Raw genomic sequence first — 27,109 nt, 5'->3', positions numbered from 1 at the left:
GGTATTGATGAAAGCCTAGTGGCACAAGGCATCTGCTCTGATCACTGAACCGAAATACATTCTAGAGTCTGGACATGAGATGTGAAGTAGGAGAGGTGTGCAGGGGCTGGAGAGGCAGGGAGTGGCCAGATTGTACAAGGCTTGGAAGTCACATTAAAGGCTTGTTGTCGACCATAGTGCAATGGAGACACATTGAGAGATGTCTTATACAGGAGTGTGTTGATCAGATTTGTGTTTTGAAAAGACTGCAAGAGATGATGTCAGCCTGAACTAAGGTGAAGCAGTGGGCGTAGAGAGACGTGAGCAAACCTGGGATATGGAGGAAGTAGAAATGACAGGACGTGGAGATTGGTTGGATGGAGAGGGTGAGGGAGGGGCGGTTGTGGAGGATGAAGCCCCAGCTTCTGGCTTTGTCACTGAGCAGAAGTTGGCACCATTCTCTAAGTTAGAAGACACAATGGGAGCAGCAGTTTTGAGGATGTTTTTATGCTGAAGTGTTTGTGTAACCTGTGTAAAGTTGGAATGTGAGGCTGAGGTTCTCTTGACTCCCAGTGCAGGGGTGTTCACTCTATGGCATATCTCCTAACTCTTTTCAATCCAGCAAGCTGCTGAGTGAAACACGCAGGCAGGCAGTCCTGAGAAGCAGGCTGCGTGCCCTGGTCCGTGCCCCCAGGGAGCCCATGGCCAAGGGATGCCCCAGTATTGGGCAGACACTGTAATAAAGGCAGTACAAGGAGGCCCACAGCTGGGCAGCAATTTCTGTTGAGATTCTGTCCAGCTGGGAGACCAAGAGAGGCTGGACAGATTTGATCTCGCAGGGATGGGGTCAAGAGGGTACCTTAGATGAAAGGAGCTGTCGGGAAACTGCAGGGTGGTTTGCTGAGAGCAGATGGAGCAGAGGCAACTGGCTGGGATATCAAGACTCAGGAAAATGCCAGGGAGTGGCACAGGGGCATCCTCTCCTCCAGCCTGTCAGAGAAGGACTGGGAGGGGCAAGGGAACTAGTCATCGTAGAGCTCCTTCTACATGGAAGGCACCATGATAGTTTCCATTCTGCTATTTCGCTGCTGAGGAAGGTAACTCTGAGGGGTTAAGTGACCTGCCCAGGGTCACATAGAGCCAGGACTTGGACTAAAAGCTGACTCTAAAGCTCTTTCTTCTTCTCTACGCCTCCTGATATAAAGTGGAAACTCAGGTCCAGTCCAGGCAACTGTCAAAACTGTCCAGGTGTGGGCAGGCAGGGGGTTGCCTGGATGGAAGGAATGAAGAGAAAGTTTGCAATTGCAATCTCGAAGTAGTCACTGGCACCATGCAAAGCCCTGGCCGTCGTCAGGAAAAGCCCTGTCTAAGAGGGAAAGAACGGCACAAGGCCTATTGTGGGAATGTGGTTGAAGGTGTAGCAGGGAGTGTGGTCACACAGCTCTGGACTGGGAAGAGGCTGGCCTCTGGCAAGCTGAATCCAGCCAGGGCAGGGGTAGGTCAGGCTGGCTCGATCTGGTGTGAGGCTCGGCCTGATGCTCCCTCCTCCTCCTCGACGCGGGCTCTTCCTCTCGATCCACTGCAAGACTAGTCTTGGGTAAAAGCTGGTCTAGAAGTGGCCATGTCCAGCTCCCGCCTGAGCTCCGGGAGGTTTTGTTGATGTTTATAGAGGCTGTCTCTCCCCTTCTGACCCATATTCACCCCTGTTCTGTCCCGACTGGCTGGGCTGGAAGCACTTAAGAAGAAGAGGTCTCAGCTGGACTCTTCCTCTCCTTCTAGTGTCGGAGAGACGGAAGTCTGCTCCCGCCCAACAGTTGGTCAGCCTCTTGGCAGCTCAGCTGGAGGGGGAAGTCCAGGCAGCCAGAGCAATTTGGCTCAACTAAATCCTCTGGGATGGGGTGCTAAGAACAGGGGAGAGAGAAGCGGACTGGAATGCGACGACTGGGGGGAAATGACTTGGCCTCCCCCAGTTTCTCATCTGCCAGGATTGTAGCTGAGGAGGTGTCTGCTGTCAGGTAGCGTTAATTGACATTCAAGGTCACCTTCCCATCCTCTCAGCACTGTGTCTCCTCTCCACACCTGGGTAAACCCACTACCCACAGATCGGCACCGAGTCTGCACTCACAGATGCTTTTAGACCTGAGAGACAGCAATGATGACTAGTCTAGAGAGGGACATACTTCTGGCTGGGTGCAGGGTTTCTCCTGCTAGCAGGATATCCTGGGAATCCAGCTCCAAAGAGCTTTTGGGCCATGTAGAAAGAGCACAGACAAGCAGAAACAACTTCTGATGTATTTATGGACCAACTCAGTCCACCACAAATGGCTGGGCAGCATCCTTGAAAAACGATTCAGGGGTCTCCCATGGGGAATCTGGGGGCAGAAGTGAGCAATGTAAAGATTTTTTTGTGCTAAAATTTGCTTTATGTCTTGGGAAAAGAACCTCAAGCTTCTTCGATCCCCTTCTATCATGTATCCTTGGCAGCTCTGGGAGATATTTTCCCTATTAAGCAAACCAACAGCTGCTGATTTTGGCTACAGTTTGCCTTGCTTAGTTCTTGGGAGGAAAGAAGATGCTCAGCTGTCCTCAAAAGCTACCAGTGGAAATCAAAATAAAAAATAGAGAACAGATGGGCCTGGAGGATGGAAACCCTGAGGGGAGCTGTGGGTTCCCATCCTCAGTAGAAAGCTGCAAACACCCAATGGTTGTAGCATTCTTCTGCCCGGGCCTGACCTTGGGTGGGGCTGCGTGGCATTCCTCAGGGCTCCACCCATCCTACCTTTCAGGAGAGGAGACATAGGTAGATAGGAGACATGGCCGATTTCCATGAGGGGACAGTGAGCCAGGCACAGGGAATTTTCCCGGATCAACATACTTCCCCCATCATCACACTACCAATTCTACCGTAAGTGATTCATTCCTTTGGGTGTCAACTTCTGCATTACTGGGTTCTGATCTGAACCAACTAAAACAGCAGTTAACATTTGTATTATTGTTTTCTATGTGCCAGGCACTCACTAGGGTACAGATTTGCAAGGTCACACTTAATCCTCACCTTATTCTTATGCTGTACCCATTTTACTGATTAGAAAGTTGAGGCTCAGAGAAGTCAAATAATTTACTCAAAGTCAGAGAATTAGTAATTGACATTGCTGGTTAGTCCACCACTAAAAATAGGTAAGATACTTAAATGCCAGGATAGATTGCCTCTCTGGGAAGACTGATGCTATTCATTCAATACATATAAATATAAGTAGAAGCATATATATATGGCAAACTTAACCAAGCAGATATATATGCCCATCTACTCCATAGTCAAGGAGACAAACGCAAAGATGGTCATGCAACCAAGAATTTCCAAACATTGGAGGAAAATTAGCATCATCAGAGGGACATGTCAAAGTACATTAAAATTATATTGAAATTACAAATTACATGAAGAGGATATTGCCTTAGGAAACAAAGTTTAGAGGATCAGGAAACTCTTCAGAATAAGTATAATTATTGTTAACATATAAAGTTGCAGAAATGGGGGCCGGCCCGGTGGCGCAAGCGGTTAAGTGTGCATGCTCCGCTGCGGCAGCCTAGGGTTCGCGGGTTCAGATCCCCGGCGCGCACTGGGCGCGCACTACTGCACCGCTTGTCAAGGCATGCTGTGGCGGCGTCCCATATAAAGCGGAGGAAGATGGGCATGGCTTTTAGCCCAGGGCCAGTCTTCCTCAGCAAAAAGAGGAGGATTGGCAGATGTTAGCTCAGGGCCAATCTTCCTCACAAAAAAAAAAATGCAGAAATGGATGAGAGTATTTTATATATAAATGAAAACAAAACCTTAGAGATCTGGAGAAAAAATAAGATCAATGAAACTAAAAAGTGGTTTAAAGAGCAGAATTAATATAACTGAAAATTGAATTTGTAAGCTGGAAGATGGCAACAAAGAAAAATTTCAAAATGAAGCCCCAAAGATAAAGAAATGGAAAGTATTAAAGGAACATTGTGAGATAGAGTGGATTTATCCCAAAGACTTCCAAATTCTGCCTAATTGAACTTGCAAAAGGAAAAACGTGAAACAAAACAGGGAATTAAAGGGAGGAAATAGATAACAGAAGACAAAATTTTCAGAAATGAAGACAAGAGCCCTCAAATCAAGACAGTCATTTGTTGCTAAGTAGGACAATTGTAACAGACAAGCCATAGTCACACACGGTAGTGACATTTCAGAAAACCAATGAAGAGAAAAGTGTCCTAAAGGCTAACAAAGCAAGACTAAAGAGGAGTTAGATTCTCTATAAAGGAATGAGCATCAGATTGGAATCAGATTTCTCAAAAACAAGAGAGTTTCTGAAAACGATAGAGCAATATCTTCAAAGTTGTTGTAATGTGATTTTGAAGTAGAATTCTATTCCAAGCAAAAAAAAAAAAATTAAATACAAGGTAAAAATATAATTTTTAAGCCCTTTAAGGACTCAAAGAGTTTACAAATCAGAAGCCCTATTAGAAATTTCTAGAGAATCTATTCCAGCAAAATAAAGAAAAAATATTGATAATTAAGTTGAGGAAGACTTGGGATATGGGGAGTAGTGCTTAGCCAAAGAAATAGTTATTAATTCTAAATAACTATTGATTTTAAAAATAATTAATGATGATAAAAACTCAAATCCATTATCCTTAAATGATTTCAGAATAGTTTGATCATGGAAGAATGAAAAGCTTCATATTTTACAATTATTAACAGCACTTTTTTTTCCATCTTTTCGAACAAGGGGATTCATGTTTGCATTTTGTACTTGGCGCCATCATTAATGTCGACACCTTTGTCACCCACACAGGAGACTTGAGATTTCTTCTGCCGAGGAAACTGGAACAAAGAGGCTCCATATTTGGAGACATCAGGCACATAAAAAAATTGGGTGAAAAAAAGGAGAATTAAGTGAGTTGCTAACAACCAATTTAGAGATACCTCCAGACTCCCACTGCCAAGGTGGGAGATTGTAGGGTCTTTCCTTGGAACAACCAAACCATTCAGGGAAAAAGACCTGCACACCTGACATTTGAAGGTCACTAACGTCGCTGTTGGTGGGCCGTCCTATCAACCTGCAGTGAAACTCTCCAATATGTGAGCGCTTCCATGCACATATGGCTAGTTCCAAACCATTTTCATCCCCTCCAAAGGAGACCCTGTATCCAGGGCTTAATGCAGTCACTCCCATTTCCTCTCCTGCTTTTTAATTTGGGAATCGTATCCATTTGCATTTAATATAATTATTAATTAACATATGTTGTGTCTCAGGTTCTGTTTATTTTTTTTTTGCAACATTTATCACAATGTACAATTATTTCACTATCGTTGACCTATTAACTTTTTTCATTCCTGTCTGCCCACTAGGCTGCAAGCTCCCTGAGGACAAGACAGGAGCCATCCCTGTCTTGTTCATTTGTTAGATCCCCAGAATTTCACATGGTGCTTTCCCCAGTACCGTGTGAGATTCTCTCCCAGTAAATTGATTTGAGTGAACAAATGTGAAAGGACTCAGTAATCTGTATGCTGACGTGAATAAAATGACAGCTTCTTATTAGAGAATGAAAGTAGATTCCAAGGAGGCCTGTGATTATAGGATGCTGATTCTAAGAAAGTATGAGTGACAGATATGCTACCTGGGTCCCCATATCCTCACCAGTGTCCTGGGAATCATGAGGAGTCAGGCAGGAGAGAGGACTGGGTGGTTTCTTAGCTGGAGTGGAGCAGAAACAAAGGCTGAAACAGCCTTCTTTTCTCTTCTCCCCTCCCCACCCAAGCACAAATGGAACCTCTGAAGTTCAGCTTGATTTTGAGGATTCTTCTTCTCCATTGCGTTCCCAGACCCTTCCTTTATCTCTGGTTCTAGCCCTGAGAATAAATCTCTTGGTCACCCTCTTCAATCAGGTTCTCCCAGAGAAAGATCCTGGCTGCAGGAATGACAGGAACCAGACTTCAAAGGGTTTTCCAGGAGCCGAGGGAAGCAAAGGCTTTTCCTGCAGTTTCTCCAGCCAAGGAATTAAGGAAAGGATGTGGATCACAGAGCTACAGCAGTGTCAGGAGGAATTCCAAGACTTTCTCTAGGACCCCCCGGGAATGCCTGTTTCCCTTCAGGCAGAAGCCATCCTCTGCTTTCCATGTGGAGCCTGGCTCAGCTCCTCAGAGGCTCTGTGTGGAGACACCAGTGGCATTCCTCGCTTGGGTGGGTTATTCTAAGGAAAGACATACAGGAATTAAAATTAAGCCCTTTATTTCTATTATCTCTCTTTGGGCAATGGCTAGAAACGCTGCCTTTAGAGCCTTATTTCATCCATGAAAATCACCTTTTCCATTCAGGAGCGGTTCCTGTCTCTCTAAGCAGCTGTCACCCTAAGTAACCATTTAATTCCCAACGACCTGAGACCCGCTTATGCCGAGCAACTCGTCTAGACTGCCACGAATTCAGGGCGAGCTGGACGAAATGTGACTTCCCAGGCTCCCTCCACAAGTGGCCCCACAGGTCAGGAGCTGGATGGAGCCGCCACCCCCTGGTTCCTCAGAGCAGTTTCTCTGGGTCCCTCACTTGCCGCGTTGTACTACTTTAATTGGATTACTTGTTTTTTTTAAAGTTCTGTTACCTGCTAGAAACTTTCACATATATTATTAATGTTCTTTCTGACAGACTCCATATGGGATTTTTAAAACTGTATCTTGACTATGTTTAGACAAAGCTTGGCTCGTGGGAGGCACGAAATACATCCGCATAAATAAATGAGAGGCTCGGCACACCAGGATTCTGTGTCCGGCTCCGTCTCGACCATTCCAGGCCACCAAAGAGATGGCTTAAATTCCTTTTTGTGAGGAGAAATGACACCCAAGCACATATTCAGACTCTTCTGGGGTCCTCACTGGATAGAGCAAGGCTGAGTCTTGGTTTAAAAATCAAAATTACAAGACTCTCAAAGGGAGTGGACTATACAGCAATTCAGTTTTCGGCAAAATTACTGTATTGGATTTATACTGATGAACTTAGTGAGTTAGCACAAGTTCAAGAGGAAGAAACTAATATTCCTTCTAAGTTACAGAAACAAACTTTTGTTCACCTTGCTTGTTTTGCACTACTTCTTTTAACCAATCTAATGGGTTACATTTATTTATTTTAATTTAAAATGTCTTTATTCGTTTATATGGTAAATAATACCGAGTAACAATGATATTTGACTTTCAGTCTGTCCAGCTTAGCTAAGAAATTCGCATGTCTCTTTTCTATAACATTTATTGAAAGGTAGGAAAAGGCAATTTAATAGATGTTACTAACAAATTCGCACATATGCCAAAGCTTGGGTAAGAGGTTGAGTTACTGATGAGCAGTCAGCAGTCAGTGTGGGTATGTGACGGGCGGGTGACATTCTGGGTGCTCTGCAGGGTTTAACACAGAAGACGTGTTTCCACTGATTTATGCTAATAACTTGCTCTCTCTGAGTCTTGAAAGTAACCAATTCCAAATCTTCCAGCTGCTGGAGATGGGTAGTATCTTTAAAAATTTTCCCCAACTCCTTGTTTTTCTAGCTGTGTTTCAGTTGCTGCTCGCTCTTTCAAGATTCAATTGCTTTCAGGTTTTCTTTAGGTTCTTGAATTTTTATCTGTGTCAGGGCCTCCAGAGGTTAACTGAGACATGGTGTTCGTGGTCTGCTCTGTGGGGCAGGGGACAGTGCCAAATCTCCGGTCTTGTCACTTCTTGCTTCGCACTTTGCAGCTTTCTTAGCCTCATATTTCCTTTGATTTTCAAGGGCTGCTTTTGATAACGGCTTATCATTTCCTGGTTGCAATTTCTTATTCTGGGGTGCTTTCTCCCCAGGCAGCTTGGAATTGGCTATTGGTTTATTTCTTAAAGCTGAGAGTCTATCAACCTTGCAAATTCCTCATCGGGTCCTTCACTTGGAACTGCTTGGTGAGCTATTGTTTTTGCTGGAAATAGTCCATCCGAAAATGGCTGCCAGGATAGGGCTGGCATAATGCCAAAGCTTGTACCCATTATTAATGTGCAACCTGGAAGCGTGCATGGCAGTTAGAATGTGCTCCCCATCTGGGCACCAAGCGAAATATGTAGGATCGGAGGCTAAGGGTCTAGAAATAGGTTTGTATTTTTTAATATCCCATGATAGTATTTGTCCCTCGGATTTCTAAATCCAGCTAGCATTAATATACGGCCATGAGGACCAAATGAGCTCCATTAGAGCACCAGTTCCAAAGTCAAACACAAGATCACATTTCAAGTTGAAAATTGTTGCTTTGACAGGCAAAAAGCCCTAAACAGCATAAAACTCAGTAGAATTAGAATTCCAACTTGCATTATAAATGGGACTATGTTTTGGTAATTGAATGAATTATAGCACTTTCTCCATTTATTACAAGGTAGTGCGACATTGCTCCCAGTAGTAAGAAGTTCCTGTCTTTTCAAATCTGTTGGAGCTATTACAACACAGCAGTAGCTTTTCCATTCCGTAGCGTCATCACCTTATCAATCTCAGAGGAATGGTTATTGGCAAAAGCTGCATGAGGTCCACTGAAGTTGGGTACAGATATAACCTAACAAAACAAGGTGTACCTTTACTACCTGGAACGTAGACAGTCCCACATGCACAAGTGATAATGCACAAGAATTAAGTTTTTTGGAAATGCAAATTACATGCAATTTTATTAAAAGTTTTTAAAGAAGTGAACTTCATTCACATTTCAGGCACAAATAGTTTCATCATCCGACCAGGACGGATACCAATTTTGCCTTGTTTCTGGATGAAAGACTTCAGGCAGGTCCCGGTTTTCACATCATGGAGTTGCAGGTTGGGTCTCCCAGTGGCACATATGTTGGGGGAGTGTAAGGCTTCTATGCTGCCAGAACATGGTTTTGTTTTGGTGATAACTCAAGTCAAACTACCTTTGGAGGTCAAAGGAGTGTAGTAATCCTGTGTTAGTGACATTGATAAGATTTGTTGCTTTTTCCCTTGCCTCAGCAAACAAGGTCCTACCCTTACTAAAGGTGTAGACTTTGCCATTTTCCCAAGATTCCCTTGTAAATGCTGTGCTTTGTGTAAAATATGGGGGTCCATTCACCCTAGAGTCCTTCTGACCCTCGAATGGGTTCATATAGTGAATGTGGGACCTTGGAAACATCACCATCTCTGAATATGTATCCTAATCTGTCAGGAGTGGCATGGATGGCCCATCTTCTCCTGGAAAACAGTTACATTCATTTTCAATGCCCCTTAATGTCATAAATCATTCTACTGCTGCTGGGTTTGTCTAACTTGGAAAAAGTCAGTATTTAGGTCCTTTCCTCATTCCTGAAAATACATAATTCCTCAAGGAGTACAAACTTGGCTTCTCCATTTTCTCTTTGGCCATGCTAATAAGTCCAGGATGAATATTTGAGCAGCAGGATCTTAGAGCCCGATCCGGAGCTCTCTGTCACTGCACTATTGACTGGTGGCTACAGAAAACACCACTCGGTCTTTATGGGGGTCTGAATGAACCAGAGAGGGAGTAAGGAAGTAAGCTGTGTGGACCAGTGCACAACACCCCCTCTGCACATAGAGCTCACATTGAATTTACGCTCACTTGCAGAGGAGGCCTGTCACCATGACTTACATTTCAGCTCCTTCAGGGCAGGGAATAACATCTAACCCTCCTTCCCCATGTTCCAGCCTGAGTCTTCCTCTGGTATCCTGATCTCAGTCTCAGGAAGGGTCACTACCATCCATTATTTGCTCAATCCAAAGACCTAAGAGTTTGGCTTGATTCTCTGCTTTCACTCCCTTTCCACAAAGAATCCACTATCAGATCCCAATATACCTCACACTCCTCCATGTGTCTCCACTTGTACTGCCATCCTCTGTGTCAAAGCTCCATCTTCTCTCCCTTTCTCCGTGATGACCTCCAAGCTGCTCTCTGCTGTCCCTCTTCCAATCACTCACCACAAAACAGCAGAGTGACCTTGCAGACATGAACCTGATCCCCTCTCTCTGCTGCTTAAAGCTCTAGAACACTGCCCATCACATCCACAATAGCTCCACATGCCTGTCACTCCCTTATTTTCCAGCCTCTTGCCAAGCACCTCTCCCAGTTGCTCAGTACTCCAGCCAGCCTCCCTTTGGTACCATGAACACACCGTGGCCTTTCCCTCCTCTGAGCTTTGCACTGTTTTCTAAGCGTGAAATGCTCATTGTGGCTTTTTATGTGACTATTTCCTCCTTAACTTTCAGATTTTAGTGGAAATATCATCCTTTCCAAAGTAGCCTCTCCCAGGTAATGTCTACTTCGGTGTACTGTTATTTCCCTCTTGGTCGTTATCTTGCTTAGTTATGTGTTTGTTTGTCCATTGTCTCTTCCCCAGCAAAATGTAGGCTCCAAGAGGGAAGGAAGCTTGTTGGTCTTATCCGCAGCCCATTAAACAGAATCTGGCACACAGTAGGTACTCCATAGATATTTGTTATACGAATTAATTTCTGTCTCTTCCCTAGATCTCAGTGCCCAACATGCTCAGTCAATAGCTATTGAATGAAGAATAAATAGATGGATGAATCAATAAATGCATATTTCTCTTTTTAATCCTATTGCAAATGCCCTCCAAGTGTGGTGTAGCAGCACCTGAGCGTGAGAACACTTCTTCCCCATTTTTCCTTCTGGTCCTGTTCATGCAGCAGCATTGTTTATAACCAGGTTTCCTTTGATCATTTCCAGGACAAGAATGAAGCATGTGTAGGTGGAAGATATCATGACTGTGGAATCCTGAAATATCTCCTAGCTTGTCTCTTTCACTGGAGAAAAGGAGCTTGTGGTTTAGGGGCCCTGGATGAGAGAGAAAGTCCTGACTTTCCTTGTCTGTGGTTTAGACAGAAACAAAAGTGAGTCCCTGACTTGGTCTTCCCTCTGACTAGGTCTCCTACTCCTGTGCATTTTCTCCAGGTAGAAAGTGCAAAAAAGGAGGCTGTACCAGGAAGGACACAACAGTTGGGGAACTCCGAATCAGTGGGTCTCAGGCCAGGTCAGAGTCTGGGGCCAGAGCCACCTAGAAGCTTGTCAAGTAGTCAACCAGAGAAGGCACAAGTGGCAATGGAAATGGTCTGAAGATGAAGCAAGGGGACTTGCCACAACAGCCACCAAGACTTGCCTCCAGATTTGCCTTCTGTCTTCCCTTCCATGGCCTTAGTCTCTAATCCTGGCCATTCTCAGCCTCCTTTGGAGAAGGCTTCTTCCAAGACTGACTGTAAAGGAAGACATGTGCCTCCAGATCTGACTCCCACCCCTCAGGTCCCAAAGACGAGCCTGGATGAGAAACAAAGAATATTCTCCTGACTTTCTAGAACCTCCTGTCCTCACTGTTGGACACCTGGCCCTCCCCATGGAAGGAACCATCTGGGCACACTAGGAAGGGTTGATATTCATAATCCTGCGTCCAGGTGCTCTGTCCAATGAGTGAAGCAAGGTTCTTCCTCGGGAACCCTCTTTCATGTGCCCGTCCTCCCCGGCGCTTGCTCTGAGGATGGACCCGCTCTCTTCCACCAAGGGTTGGAGTCCCGGTTTGTGTCCTGAAGCTGCTTCATGTGTTCATGCTTTTAGCTGCTTTGATATAACTCATTGCTGGTGAAAACTTGGCACACTCAATGTCTCAATCCAAGTAACTCGTTTGTTTTAAATTTTGGAACAATCTGAAACATATAAGACGGTGTTAAAATGCGTGTGTGTGTATGTATGTGTGTGTTTGAGAGAGCACATGGGAAAGTCCTTTTCCCTTGGCTATTTATAACCCTTCCGAGGCACTAAAAGCTCAATGGTCATAACTCTCACCCTTCCAAAAAGTGCCGAGTGCAGCACTTTCTTATTTTATGCACCTCCTTGCTCTTAAGTGCTCACTGTTTGGATTTCTGATCTGATAACTTTATTTAAAAATTGAGTTTCCCTGGAATTTCATGCTTGTCTAAGCTCTTTCTTCTGGCCAAGTGCTTCTTCCTCCCACTCTGTAGAGCTAGACCAGGATGTGCCTTCTCTCAGCAATGCTGCAGGCTCCAGTCAGGGACGCTGATTGTCGTGTACCTAGGGCCACCCAAATACAGTTCTCCCAAAGACTGTAACACCACAGAAGAAACGTCATGCGGACTGTGCAAAGTCCTGCACCTGCTGGCACCTGGCTATCTCTCTCTCTCTTCATCCCCTGCCACTCGGCAGAAGCTGGTGCCCAGAAGCTGTTCTGGAAATGCTTGTTGAATGAATGGTCCCCCCTCTATCCTCTGCTCTTTCTGCTATCCAAGTTCCTAAGATTCTCCAGTTATGTCAGGCTCTTTCAGGGGTCTGAGTCTTTGAACAAGCTCTTCCGTCTTCCTGTTTGCTTTAAGAATACACATTGTCCAGTTTCACAATGGTAAGTTGGGTCCAAATGTTTATCTTTGAAATGAAGAAATTGAAAAAAGTCTGCAAAGCAGTTGGAAGACTGAAAATAATGCCATAAATAGTACTGAGACATAAAGGAAGTTTTGGGTGATAGGGGCTGATAGCATTGGAACCAGAGATTTCCAAATTTCCAGGATTCAGCAGTGGAAGGGAAGGAATGGGCTTCCCCAGAGAGCCCATAAACCACCCAACTTAGAGCTGCAGAGCTGGGAGTGCTGGGGGCCAGGCAGAAGGTACGCTCAGAGGAAAGGATTTTGATGACACCACTAATGCCCTGCAGAGCTTCCCTTGACTTAACTTGCATGCAGAGGAGAAGAAAGATGTGCCCACAGGCTCTGAGCCTGCATTGGCAGGGGCACAGTGAACCTCAGCTGACTTTGGAGTGTACCATAAACCAAGACACACTAGCCTACGACTTGGCCCTGCAGTGAACCCTAATTCTCCTTACAGTTGAGGCAAGATAAACTAAGTCTATTTCTATGCAGAAGGGAGGGTGATCAAAATCTACTGAGTGAAAAAATGAGTCACAAAAATTACGTGTTTATACATACAGTGTGTGTGCTTGAAGAATAATCACCCTTGAAGAATAATCACCACCACACTAATGCAGGGTTCAGGCTTTTGAATGGATATTCTCTTACAGGTGCTGTCTTCTTCCTTGTCCCATGTGTTGGTTTGGTTCCTGATTACTGGGGCATTGCCCTGGTGGGCAACCCTCAGTTTCCCACCAGCACATTGGATACCCCCATTTCCCTTCCAGGGTGGTTCCATTTCTGCTCTGCAGCCAATCTGCTTGCTAGGTTGCCTATGGTCTGCCAAAAGAATCAATAGATTCTTTGTGAGATATTTGCATTCCGTTGAACACGGTTTGATGTAAAAACGTTTGATTGATGACCAGCTTTTTAGTAATGTATTGATTGTGTCAGTGGAGGTCTCTGGGGGTTTTGCCACATCTTAGGAGCTTACAGAAAGACACTGGGATTTTCTTTTAAGGTTAAAAGGGACCCCATTTCATCTGCCAAGTCCCTGGCCTCTTTCTCTTGGCCTCTGCATAACTTCTGGGCTGCACCGGTGTAGGGGATGGGAAGGCAGCTGTGCCTCTCTGGTTCTGGGCCACAGGGTATACCAAGCTCTGAGGACTCAGCCAGAGCTTCCAGGAATACCCTGAGGAGACTGGCACCCAGCCAGCTGTTTGCCTGATTTGGCTACAGCCACAGCCTCCCTTTGAGGTATTTAGAAAGTGCAGCATGAATGCCTCTGACATGGCCCCACATGTGGGAAAATAAAACATGTCATTACTCAGGGACAATTCTCAGTGTCAAGTTCAATGTCGCTCAAGTGTCCACAACAAAAAAGTGTGCTCACCTGTCCCTAGAGCATCCTCCACCCCAAGTGCCTGTAGGACAACTGCAGACATCACTTCCCTGGAGCCTTCAGGGGACCAAGAACTACCGCCCAGAGGACACAGGGACAATCAGAGAGTGATCCCGTTCTGCTTTCTATAAAGATGAGAGTAAGCATCATCTGAATTTATACCATCTTAAGATAATCATATTAATATTCTAGAACCAACCTTTCATGTATATTTTTAAGCATTATATACAGGTCTAGAGAGAAAGAAAGATATATATATGCACGTGTGTATACATGTGCATATATGGGTGCAAACACACATTCTATGATTTCATGTAAATGGTCACAGTTCACCTTCACAGCCACTCTGCGAGGTGTTCCTATTCTTATCCTAATTTTAAAAAGAGAAAATTGAAACCGAGAGTTTAAGTGATATGCCAGCCACAAACTGTTAAGTGATGGAGCTGGAATTTAAAGCCAGGTAGAGTTATCCAAATTTAACATCTCATCCTGTAGCACGGCAGCTCTCTTGTTTGACTACAAGGGTCCTCAGGTTATTGGAATCAAGGAAAACCGTGATCATGTACAGGGGAGGAAGGAGACACATCAGGCTCTCTTACCACCACATTCAACTTGATTGTGATTGATCTCACCTACACTTGATATTCTCCTGTGATTATTTTAATATCACCCATTACTTTATGTATTCTTTCTAAGTTTTTGTTTAATATTTCATTTTTCGTTTTCCTTAATTATGTATGTAACATTTATTAATCACTTTTTCATATTTAAAAAATATAGATTTGTTGCATAAATAATGGGTGTACTTAGGGTTGAACTTCAAACATTATAGATTAGCTCAGCTCTTCTTCAACCATCAGTTTCAATCCCAGCTTCCACAGAGATAACTGTTAGAATGTTGTGTGCTCCCTTCCAGATCTTTTTATATAGATGCAGAATGTTATTTTATAATTGGTTCTATTATATTTTAGTTGGCCTTTTATAACTATAAAAGTATTCAAAGCCAAGCATTGTCCTTGAATATGATTTTAGTTGTAGAACATAGATATTGATATAAAAATCTCCTTTTCATTGAATTGTAGGTAATCTTCCATATGTAATTTCCTCTTTGCCTCAGGGGATAGTTTAGAGACTATTTTTGAATTTTCAAATGGATATTTTAGTCATCTTTTGGTTGTAATTGATTTTATGGAATAATGATTATAAACACAACTTGTGCAATCCCTACTTCTGGAAATTGATTGAGAATTTTCTTTGTGATTACTTGCATGGTTTGCTTTTGTAAATATTTCATGGAATAAGAGAAAAAGAACATTGTCTGGAGGGCTGTAGCAGACACCTTTTTATGTATTCATGAAATCAAGTTCCCTGATTATATAAAATCCCTGATTTAATAAAATCTTCTACACCTGACCTGAAAGAAATATATTAAAATCTTCTGCTGTGATTGAGCTATTTTTTAAAGGTTTTAAAAGTGTTTACATTAAGTGTTATTTTATTTATTTATTTTACTCCTGTGTTGTTTGGTATGAAAAAGTTAATGATTATTATATATTTTTATGGATCATGTCTTTTATTATTGGTGCTATTATCATTAATTGTCTCAATTTGATATTTTAGTTGATTTTAATATTGACTAACCTTGTTTCTTTTGTGTTATAGTCTACTTATCATATTTTTTTCAGTCCTCTCATTTTCAAGCCATCATTGTCATTCTTACTTTTTTTTGCATTTTTTAAATTTTTATTTCAAAATAGTTATAAATTCACTGAAAGTTATAAAGATAATACAGTGAGGTTCTTGGTACCCTTCACCCAGTTTCCCATAATGGTTACATTTTACCTAATCAATACAGGAAATTGACGTTGGTACAACATGTGTGCGTAGATCTATATCATTTTATCAAATGTGTATATTCATGTAATTACCAGATCATTAAAAGACAGAGCTAGCTCATCACCACAAACATCACCCTCATGCTGAACCTTTGTAATCATCTTCATTCCCCTCTGTCCCACCATCCCTAACCCCCGGCAACCACTAATCTGTTTTCCGTTTCTATAATTTTACCATGTCAAGAATGTTATAGAAATCATACAGTAAGTGACCTTTTTGGGCTGGCTTTTTTTTCACAATGCCCTTGACATCTATCTGAGTTGCGGGTGTATTAATAGTTCTTTTTTTTGCTGAGTAGTATTCCGTGTTATGGGTGTTCCACCATTTGCTTAACCATTCACGGGTTGAAGGACACTTGGGTTGTTTCCAGTTTTTGGCTATTACAAATAAAGCTGCTATGAACAATCATGTGTAGGTTTTGGGGTGGACATAAGTTTTCATTTCATTGTGTAAATGCCTGCGAGTGCAATTGCTGGGTTATATGGTAAGAGTATGTTTAGTTTTTTCAAAAAAACTAATAAACTGTTTTCCAGAGTGGCTGCACCATTTTACATTTCCACTGACTAGCAATGTATGAGGGATATGGTTTCTCCACATCCTTGCCACCGTTTGGTATTGTTACTATTTTTTTTGTTTTAGCTGTTCTCATAGATGTGCAGTATATTTCATTATGGTATTAATTTGCATTTCCCTAGTTGCTAGTGATGTTGAATATCATTTCATGTGCCTGTTTGCCCATCATATATCTTCTTTGGTGAAATATCTTGTCTTGTCTTTTGCCTATTTTCTAACTGGAATGTTTGTTTTTTATTACTGTTGAGTTTTGAGAGGTCTTTATAAATTCTAGATATGAGGCCTTTGTCAGATGTGTGGTTTGCAAATATTTCTTCAAGTCTGTAGCTTGTCTTTTCATCCTTTTAACAGAGTCTTTCACAAAGCAAAAGGATTTAATTTTGATGGAGTCCAGTTTATTGATTTTTTCCCTTTTATAGCTCATGGTTTTGACGTCATGTCTAGGAACTCTTCACCGAGCTCTAGGCAATGATTTTTTTCTTATGCTACCTTCTAAAAGTTTTATAGTTTACATTTTTCATTGAAATCTATGATGCATTTTGAGTTAATTTTGTTTAAAATGTGAGGTTTAAGCTGAGGTTAACATTTTTGCCTATGGATGCCCAATTGTTCCAGCAGCATTTGCTGCAAAGACTGTCCTTCCTCCACTGAATTGTTTTTCAGTTTTGTCAAAAATTTGTTGGCTATACTTTGTGAGCCTATTTTTTGGCTTTTTATCCTGTTCTGTTGATCTATGCATCCATTCCTCTGAAAGTACAACATATTCTTGAGTAATAAAACTATATCATATGTAATCTCTCCCACTTGGTTCTTCTTTTTCAAAATTATTTTAGTTATTCTAGTTCCTTTGTATTTAACATAAACTGTTGAATATGTTTTTCTATATCTGCAAAAATTCTTGCTAGAATTTTGATAGGAATTTTATTAAGCTTGTTAATCAATTTGGGGAGAACTGATATCTTTACTATGTTGAGTCTTTCAATCCATGGACACAGTATGTCTCTCCATTTATTTAGATCATCTTTTATTTCTTTCATTAGAGTTTTGTAGTTTTCAGCATGCAAGTCCTATACAGGATTTGTTAGATTTACATCTAGGTATTTCATTTTGTGGGGAGCTATTGTAAATTTTGTTGTATTTGTAGTTTTGGTTTTCATGTGTTCATTGCTAGCATATAGAACTATGGTTGATTTTTAGGGTTGATCTTTTGTCCTGTTACCCTGGTGAACTCACTTATTCTAAAATATTGTTTTGTTTTATTTGACTCATGGGTTATTTAGATGTGTGTTGTTTAATTTCCAAGTGTTTGGAGATTTTCTTGTTATCTTTCTTTTATTGAATTCTAGTTTGACTCCATTGGAGTCAGAGAATACTCTTTGCGTAATATAAATTCTGTTAAATTCGTTGGTTAAGTTTGTTTTACGGGTCAGGCTATGGTCTATCTTGGCATAGGTTCTGCAGATTATTGAAAAGAATGTGTATTCTGCTGTTTTTGGATTGAGTCTTCCATGTATTTCAACTAGAACCTGTTGACTGATCATGCTGTTGAGTTCTATGTTGCTGCTGGATTTTTGTCCAATTGTTGAGAGAGGGGTGTTGACCCCTGCAACTATAATTGTACACTTGTCTATTTCTCCTTTTTCTTATATCAGCCTTTGCTTTATATATCTTGCAGCTCTGCTGTTTGGTATGTACCCTTTAGTATTGCTGTGTCTTCTTGGTGGATTGACTCTTTTATTGTGATGTAATATATTTCTCTGTCCCTGGTAATTTTCTTTCTCTGAAGTCTACTTTGTCTGATATTAATATAATCACTCCTGATTTCTTTTGATTAATATACGCATGGTACATTTTTCTCTTCTTTACTTCCAACCTACCTATGTCATTATATCTGAAGTGACTTGTTTTGTAGATGGTGTATAGTTAGATCATGTATTTTGTTTAATCCACCCTGAAAATCTCTGTTTTTTAATTGTTCTACTTTCTATTTTTTTTTTATTCACTTCCTGTGGATGACTTGACATTTTTTAGAATTCCATTTTGGCTTATCTATAGTGTTTTTCAGTGTGTCTCCTTATATAGAGCATTTTTAGTGATTGCTTAGATATTACATTAAATATGTGCCACTTCCTTCTGGCCTCACTGGTTTCTGATGAGAAATCCGCTGTCATTTGAATTGTTTTTCCTCTACAGTTAACTTATCCTTTCTCTCTAGCTGCTTTTAAGACTTTTTCTGTCTTTAGTTTTTAGAAATTTACCTATGATGTATCTTGGTATGAATTTCTTTGGTTTTATTCTGTTTGGGGTTTGCTCAGCTTCTTGAATATTTAAGTTTATATATTTTTCCATATTTGGGAAATTTTCTGCCATTATTCTTTGAATACTTTTGCGCCCCACTCTCTTTCTCTTATCCTTCTGGGACTCTATTGACATAAATATTAGCTCTTTAATTATAGTCTCACATGTCTCTGAGTTTCTTTTCTTATTTTTTTCAAGGTATTTTCTGTCTGTTGTTCAGGTTGAGCAATTTCTATTTTATCTTCAAGTTCACTTATTCTTTCCTCAGTCCTTTCCATTCTCCTGTTGAGCCCATCTATTGTACTTTTATTTCTGTTTTTGTACTTTTCACTTCTAAAATTTCCATTGTGTTTTTCTTTATGTCTTTTGTGTTTTTTTCCCTGAGACTTTATATATGTGTGTATATCTGTATTTAGATCTATATCAATTTGTTTCAAGCATCTTTGTAACTGTTCCTTGAAGCATTTTTATCATGGCTGCTATGAAATTCTTGTCAGACTATTCCAACATCTGTGTCATCTTGGTGTTGGTATTTGTAGATTGTCTTTTCTCATTCAAGTTGAGATCTTCCTGGATATTGGTATAGTTAAATGAATCCTGGACATTTTAGCTATTATGTTACAAGATTCTGGATATTCATTAAATCTTGTGTTTTTGCAGGCATACTCTGATGCCATCCTAGCTATGAGTGGGAAGGGTGCCTCATTACTGCTGGGTGGGCACTGAAATTCAGGCTCTGATGTGGTGTCTACTGACACTGGGGAGTGAGGAGGAGCTCATTATTGCTCATTGAAGATGAAATTCCAGGCTCCCCACTTAGTTTACCTTACCACTGTCTTAGGGAGGGGTGGCGGAAGGCTTATTACGCCCCAGTGAGAGTGGAAGTGTTTGCTCTCAATTCAGCCTTTGCTGGTGGGGATGAAGGCGGGGCTGCAGTTTTTTCTGTGGTGTTTGGGTGAAGTAGGATCATTATTGTCAAATGCTTTTCTGTCTTGTGAGGCTGCTCCAGGTCTGGTCCTTTGGCTAGAGAAAGCAGGTTTTACTTGGGGGATATTTTTTTCTATGTCCGTTGGCATTTCCAGGTTGCTACCTTCTCTAGTGCCCAGCCTGGGATAGGTGAAGTCAAAAGAAAAACCCAAGAAACTCACCACCATATTATTCTTTGGGTTCTGAGGAAGCCAAAGCTAGCCTGCCTTTTTCCTCTCTTCTTTTCCGTCTTCTTATGCTTGTTTCATAATGTCCAGATGTTTGGCTGTATTCAGCAGGAGGAATAGGAATAAGTATATTTATTCCATCATTGTGGATGTGGAAGTCTTCCATCATTTTGTTTTAATGTGTTTCTTTTAGACAGTTTAGTGCTCAATTTTAATTTTACCTTAGCTGAATGTTTTTGCATTTGGATAAGGAAATTCAGCCCACTCACATTGTTTTCAACAATGTTCTCATTGGTTTTGCTTGATACAGAGCAAACAATTTCTTCCGTTTTGTTTACTCCCTTTGTACTTTGTGGTGATTTTTTTCTTTCCTTGGTTTGTTGATTAAATTAGATAAAGTTTTATTTCTCCTCCCTATGTCCCAGTTTCTCTAATTTAGATGTTCTATTATGCATCTCCATTGTACTGAGAGTGGCTTCTTATCTTAAGTGGTCCACAGCTAGTAAGTGCAGAGTTCTATTGATCCTCTGTGAGTATTTTGAGATCCTGGGGCAGTTTTCATCTAGGAACACAGAAGCTGTGGCTTCTCAATCAGTTTTTTGGAGCAGGTCCACATGCTTATGCCTCTCTGAAAGAACATCAGAAAGCTAAGTTGTGGAGGGAGAAAGCAGAGGAGGTGGAACACGTTGACTCGAGGGTTATCTGACCATAGCTATCTTCCCTGGGCATGATGACAATCCCTATAAGTTAAGGCAATGACAGCACTAAAACCTCACACTGTCATCATCTGATTCTGTTCCATATTAAATGAACCCATGGGACACTGTCCAATGGGAGCCTTTTGGGCAGGTAACTTTGGATAGGGAACATAATTGCAAAGAAGGCCCTCTGCCCTCAAGCTGGTTCTTCTTGAAAGGTGACATAAGGGCATGACCTAGAATCTCAAAGCCTCTCAAATGTCTGTCTTTTGGAGACAAGCCTTCTTTATCCATCATAATGGTTTGGTAGATGGAGATGGAGTGCCCAGGCCTGGAGCCACCTGGGCTGATAGGACATTGGGTTAATTGTTTCCACCTGTTACTTGTCTGTCATTCCTGTTGTCTTCTAAAGGCCCCTTGTATTTAGCCCTCAGTTGGTGAAGAAAAGCAAAGAGTTGTGGCAATGTTTTATTTTATTTTTTCTGATGTAGCACCACCTCCCAAAATGATGTGCCTCACAAGTCCAAGTATTTACTCAAGTTGGTCAGGACGCAGAAGGTTGAATATTAGCCATGTGTGTATCCCATCTGACTCGGAACACTTGCTTAGTGTTTCTATGCCTCAACGTACACCTAGACAATTTGTTGTAAGCAATCCCAGGGTAACTAAGAAATCACTCAGAAATGTATCCCAGCATGGATGTGGGATTTATGAATCTGTCCTGCAAGTCTGATGTGGTGAATATTTTCCTGTTGTACACTACTATACAAGAGAGTGCTACCAAAGTGTGTCTTAAATGTAATGAACCTGCTTCATCTCCATGGAGTTCATTTTCCAAATAGAAATATCTAACTTGTACTTATAAAACTCAGACCTTGAAGAATTTTAGAATCTTATTGTCTCATGGAACCAGCCCTCTTATTTCACAGTAGGAAAATCTCAGACCCAAAGCATGGGTATGTCTGGCCCAGGGTCTCCTGGTCCCCAGCCCAGAGCACTTTCCTCCACACCCAGGAGATCACTGGCCTTTTGGTGCTACCAGACTGCTCACAGAGCTGTGATGAGGGACAATCACATGGAGGGATGTGAACAGGCAGTTTTACACCAAGAAAAATCATTTTCCCTCTGCCTGATCCTTCTTCTCTGAAATCAGTCTCACACTTTGTCCATGACCAGAACTGTTTCTTTTGAACCATTTAATGGGTTCTTATTGAGTGACTCAGTGCATCTTTGTACTCCTCTGTTTCACACTCCACACAATTCATCGGCATAGCCTCTCATCTCTATTTCCAAAACATCCCCAGTATGTGACCACCTGTCATCACGTCGACCCTGGTCCGGACACCACCCCCCCTCCCTGGATTTCTGCAGTAGCCTCCTAACTGGTATCCCTGCTTCTGCCCTTGGCGCTCTACACTCTACACTCCACGCAGTGGCCAAAGTGAACTTGTTAAAACATGCTCATGCCTTGAGCTCACACTTCCTCATCAGACTCAATAGGGACACAACCTTATTGCAAGTCTCTGTCCTGAATCACTCCAAGCCCATCTCCACTGTCTTTTACTTAGGATGAGGCCCATCCTAGGAAGCTTCTTGGTCCTTCATGCAGATAGTCCCTGACAGCCCTTCTCTGTAGTCCTCCAAATGTGCTGTGGCTGGATCCTGGAACGAACACAGCACAGGCTCCAGCTGAGACCCTGATAACATGGAAACAATGGAAAATTAACAATGAAAAAATAACAAATCCTTACAAAAGCTAGTATATTAAAGTTACATATACCTGTAATCCCATTATCTCCGTAAAGGAACATTTTTTCATAGTGTTTATCAGAGTTCTCATTCCATAAGATCTTCCTAGAAAAAGTGTTCCTTGGCCAAGTAATTATATCTGCTACTTGGAGACTCAGGAAACACATTAGTGTTTTTTTTTTTTTTTTTATTGATGTTTTAATGGTTTCTAACATTGTGAAATTTTGGGTTGTACATTTTTGTTTGTCCATCACCACATATATGACTCCCTTCACCCCTTGTGCCCACCCCCCACCCCCCACCCCCACTGCCCTGGTAACCACAGTCCAGTTTTCTTTGTCCCTGTGTTGGTTTATATTCCACATATGAGTGAGATCATACAGTGTTTGTCTTTCTCTTTCTGGCTTATTTCACTTAACATAATATGCTCCAGGCCCATCCATGTTGTTGCAAATGGGACGATTTTGTCTTTTTTTATGGCTGAGTAGTATTCCATTGTCTATATATACCACATTTTCTTAATCTAATCATCAGTCGAGGGACACTTAGGTTGCTTTCACTTCTTGGCTATGGTGAATAATGCTGCAATGAACATAGGGGTGCATAAGCCTCTTTGGATTGTTGACTTCAGGTGCGTTGGATAGATTCCCAGTAGTGGGATGGCTGGATCATAGGACATCTCTATTTTTAATTCTTTGAGGAATCTCCATGCCGTTTTCCATAGAGGCTGCACCAATTTGCATTCCCACCAGCTATGTATGAGGGTTCCTGTTTCTCCACATACTCTCCAACATTTGTTGTTTTTTGTCTTGGTGATTATAGCCATTCTAACAAGCGTGAGGTGGTATCTTAGTGTTGTTTTGATTTGCATTTCCCTGATGATTAGTGATGTTGAGCATCTTTTCATGTGCCTATTGGCCATCTGTATATCTTCCTTGGAGAAGTGTCTGTTCATTTCCTCTGCCCATTTTTTGATCGGGTTGTTTGTTTTTTTGTTGTTCAATTGTATGAGTTCTTTATATATTATGGAGATCAACCCCTTGTCAGATATATGTTTTGCAAATATTCTCTCCCAGCTGGTTGGTTGTTTGTTCATCTTGATTCTGGTTTCATTTGTCTTATAAAAGCTCTTTAATCTGATAAAGTCCCACTTGTTTATTTTTTCTTTAGTTTCCCTAGTCTGGGTAGGCATGTCATCCGAAAAGATTCCTTTAAAACCAATGTCAAATAGTGTGTTGCCTATATTTTCTTCTATGAGTTTTATAGTTTCAGGTCTCACCTTCAGGTCTTTGATCCATTTTGAGTTAATTTTTGTGAATGGCGATAGCACATGGTCCACTTTCATTCTTTTGCATGTGGCTGTCCAGTTTTCCCAACACCATTTATTGAAGAGACTTTCCTTTCTCCATTGCATGTTCTTAGCACCTTTGTTGAAAATTAGCTGTCCATATATGTGAGGTTTTATTTCTGGGCTTTCAATTCTGTTCCATTGATCTGTGTGTCTGTTTTTGTACCAGTACCATGCTGTTTTGATTACTATTGCTTTGTAGTATGTTTTGAAGTCACACATTAGTGTTTTCAGAGCTCAATAAACCCTGCAATAAAGAAGTCCGCTTATCCTGATTTAATCAAGCTGGTCCCTAAATTATGGAATGGCTCTATCACTGTATACCTTCAGCACACATTTTGGAAACACAGTTTTGTGTATTCATGACTACCCTGGAGAAAATACTTAGGCTTTGAGAGGTGAAGTTCCCTTTGCCAGGAGCTGGAATATGTGTGCAAGTTTGAAATACCCCACATTTTCCAACTGCAAACTTGGTTCTTTTGCTGGATACCATATTATCAGTTCATTCTGAAAATTTTCTGCTCTCCTACTATACATATTCCCAACAGTAACAAATCACATCGGCAGTGATCCTCAGGGGTCTTGGGGAGTACTTTGAAAAGTCCCTCAATCCTGGTCTGAGAATTGGCCTAAATATGTTTACAGTTCTAGTTGCCTTGTAGCCACTTTATTATTATTACTTGTTGCATGTATTATACGTAGCATAAGTATTAATTATATTTTTAATCAATAACTTATTTTTTATTCTGAGAATGATGTGTGCTTATTAAAGATAAGTTTGGGAAAAGTTGAAAAAGAACGAAGAAACAATCACTTAACATAGAAATAACCCAGTTAACATGGTGGTGTTAAGTGTGTACACACATGTACATACACACATCTGCATGCTCTTGGGATAATGCACTCTCTACGTTGATTTCTCATGAATTCCCTGTTTTGCATAACGTATGTTATGCTTGTCATATGTTATGGATATATTCATATCTCATCAATAGTTTTTAAAAGCATGCTTTTAATGGCTGCATGATGCCCCCTCATCTGACCATGTGATGTTCATTTAGCCATTTATAGCAGAGTCGTGCCACAGATTCTCCTCACCTTTTCCTCTCCTTGAGCACTTGGGAAATCTGTGTTTTCAAGTTTCCTCTGAAATTTCACTGAGACTAGCAAGTTGAGTTCTGGACAATGGGATGTAGGCAGAAGTGATGGATGCCACTTCTGTGCCTGGCACAGCACTCTGGGCAAATCTTTCTCCTTATTAGTGATGGTAGATGGCAGAACCACAGATTGGAAGCAGCCTGTATCTGAGACTCACTGCTTGGGGGAAAGCTGTCTGGAGATGCCCAACCTACATCAGATTTTGATTGTGAAATAAACCTTTGTTGTGTTGAGCCATTGAAATTTCAACATTTACTTGTTACTGCTGCATAGCTTAGCGCATACTTATATATCACCACATTTATTGCAAAATTTAGTTTATTTTCAATTTCTTGTTTTAAAAATAAATCTTCAATGAATATATTAATGCATACATCTTTGTTTATATCTCTGATTACCATCCTTGAATATATTCTGGTTTTTGGAAAATGTGTACCAATATGCACCCCCCCACACACATGCGTGCACACAAAGTTGTGTATGAGAGTAACCATCAGAACTTGGCCTTATCAAAATTGTTTATTATTTTAAGAAAACTTTGCTAATTTTGTAGATTGCAAATAGCATCTCATTGTTTTAATCTGCATGTTTTTGATTTCTAATAAGTTTGAAAACATCCTTTCCCAAAGCCTGTCCAAGAGAGAGGGTGGGTGCTGCTGGCTGGCTGACAATGCTGGCATGAGCATCTTCTCAACTCTCTGGCTTCCACATACCTTCCATCTCCATGACCTGGGAATTGTTTGGTTGAGCTCTACCCATGAAGAGGTGCCTATGAATTGGTCTTACAATTAATTACCTTGTCAATAGCCTGGATGAGCACTGCTGTGTCTAGATGGCAATGAAGTTACCAATTCTTCCCATTTCATATCTCTTTAAAAGAAAGAGAAGCTCTCTTGGTTTTCCAGGGAGAAGCCGTTAGTGATTCAAGAAGGGCTTCATGGATTCGCACTAAAATACAAGGAACTCATGGACTGTTGGGTGAGGTGGACAGATGCATATATCACTACACACCCCACGGTGTGTTGCAAAATAGCCAACTGAGGGATTGTGGAAGCACAGAGTATAGGGGGCCACTTCTGCATGGGGGGCTGGAACATTCAAGCTGGATCTCGAAGGTGATGTTCAAGGTGACATCTGAGCTTCATCTCTGCTCCGGATCCCAGGCTGGATCTTGTCTTCCTTGGACAATTCTTAAGGCAGCCCCTTTAATGGAGTACACAAGCCAGGTTTTCCTGTGCTGAAAGGAGATCAAATCAGACAAATTGTAAATCTACAGCTGTTGTTTTGTCAGCATGTATATTTTTATAGAAAGGAGCAAATCTCTGCTGAACTGGGCAGATAATCATCTCTGCTTTTCCTTACTTGTTGGGAACTGTGAAAGAACGCCCTCAGTGGGGACCTGGTTTTAATCACCTTTGATTAACACAGAAGCTTTTGAAGGTGAAGGTGCTTTCTGTAAACTATGGCAGGGTCCCAAGGCATTAACATCTCAGACCTTTCCCCAGTATGTGAAATGTCTAGAGCAGAGCCAAAGCTTCAAGCCCATGGAGACAATCCACTGTGCAGAGAGTTACTTTAATGCCTCTGACTCATTCCTCAAAGAAGTTTTCTGAGTTTTTTATTATTATTACTTTTCATTCTTGAAAAATTGCAGACCATGCAAAGCTAGAGACTCCTGGGTCCAAGGAATGTTTCAACTTGCTTTTATTTACTACAAAAGGAAGGCTTTTAGGAGAGATTTAGAGAAGCCAGAGACAGCCTTGGGAATGGTTTCAGAAATGATTAGAGGCTGGGAAGACTGAGCCCAGAAAAAAAACAAGAGTGTTTGGGAGACTTCACTGGGGACAGTGGGGAAAGTCACTTTCAGTTCTCAAGAAAATTCAGAGTTCAAACACAAATAGTGTTCCCTGTGCCCAGAGATTTCATTAGGAGCTACATGGTTTGGCTGGGGCTGTAGGAACCCTGGGGCGAACAGGCAGTGGGTCAGGTTGCATTCTGAAGGTCTTTAAAACCAGGACCAATATCCATTCTTTGACCTGGTTTAAGTATTAACCACTTTAGAAGCAGTGTGGATAAGCTGATGCCTGACTTCTGGGGATGAGGCTCTGAGGAGCACAGGATGGGTGAGAACAGACAGGTAAATGCTTGTGATATTTTGGTTTTAGAAGTCCTAGCTTGGAACATAAACCTCTGTTTGCCAAGGACCTGAGTGAATGCTGAGTGAAATAGGCTCATGGAGCCCGGACTGGCTAAGCAAGTCTTGGTGAATATTTTCATTCTCTCCACTCCTTCTCAAGGTCAGGCAGCACCAGGCACAGGTCTACTGAAGGCGCTTCCAACTCTTCTCTCATTTCAGATGCTCCCCTTGGAAAATGCAGCCATTGCTAAGAGTTCATCTTTGGCTTGGCTGCCCAGATCTCCCAAGCCCGTGATGCTCCTCAGA

At 41.6% G+C, this 27,109-nt stretch overlaps 1 pseudogene; it reads right to left on the bottom strand.

The window, feature by feature from the left end:
• Positions 1-7,566: 7,566 nt before the first annotated feature.
• LOC101402024 (eukaryotic translation initiation factor 2A pseudogene) lies at positions 7,567-9,151 on the bottom strand (annotated as a pseudogene).
• Between the last annotated feature and the right edge of the window lie 17,958 nt (positions 9,152-27,109).

This window comes from Ceratotherium simum, chromosome 6, assembly GCF_057802395.1.
Source record: "Ceratotherium simum simum isolate JZ-2026a chromosome 6, ASM5780239v1, whole genome shotgun sequence".
In the NCBI taxonomy this organism is placed as follows: Eukaryota; Metazoa; Chordata; class Mammalia; order Perissodactyla; family Rhinocerotidae; genus Ceratotherium; species Ceratotherium simum.
The sequence above is the reverse complement of the archived record's forward strand: the minus strand, read 5'-3'. Positions and strand labels throughout refer to the sequence as shown.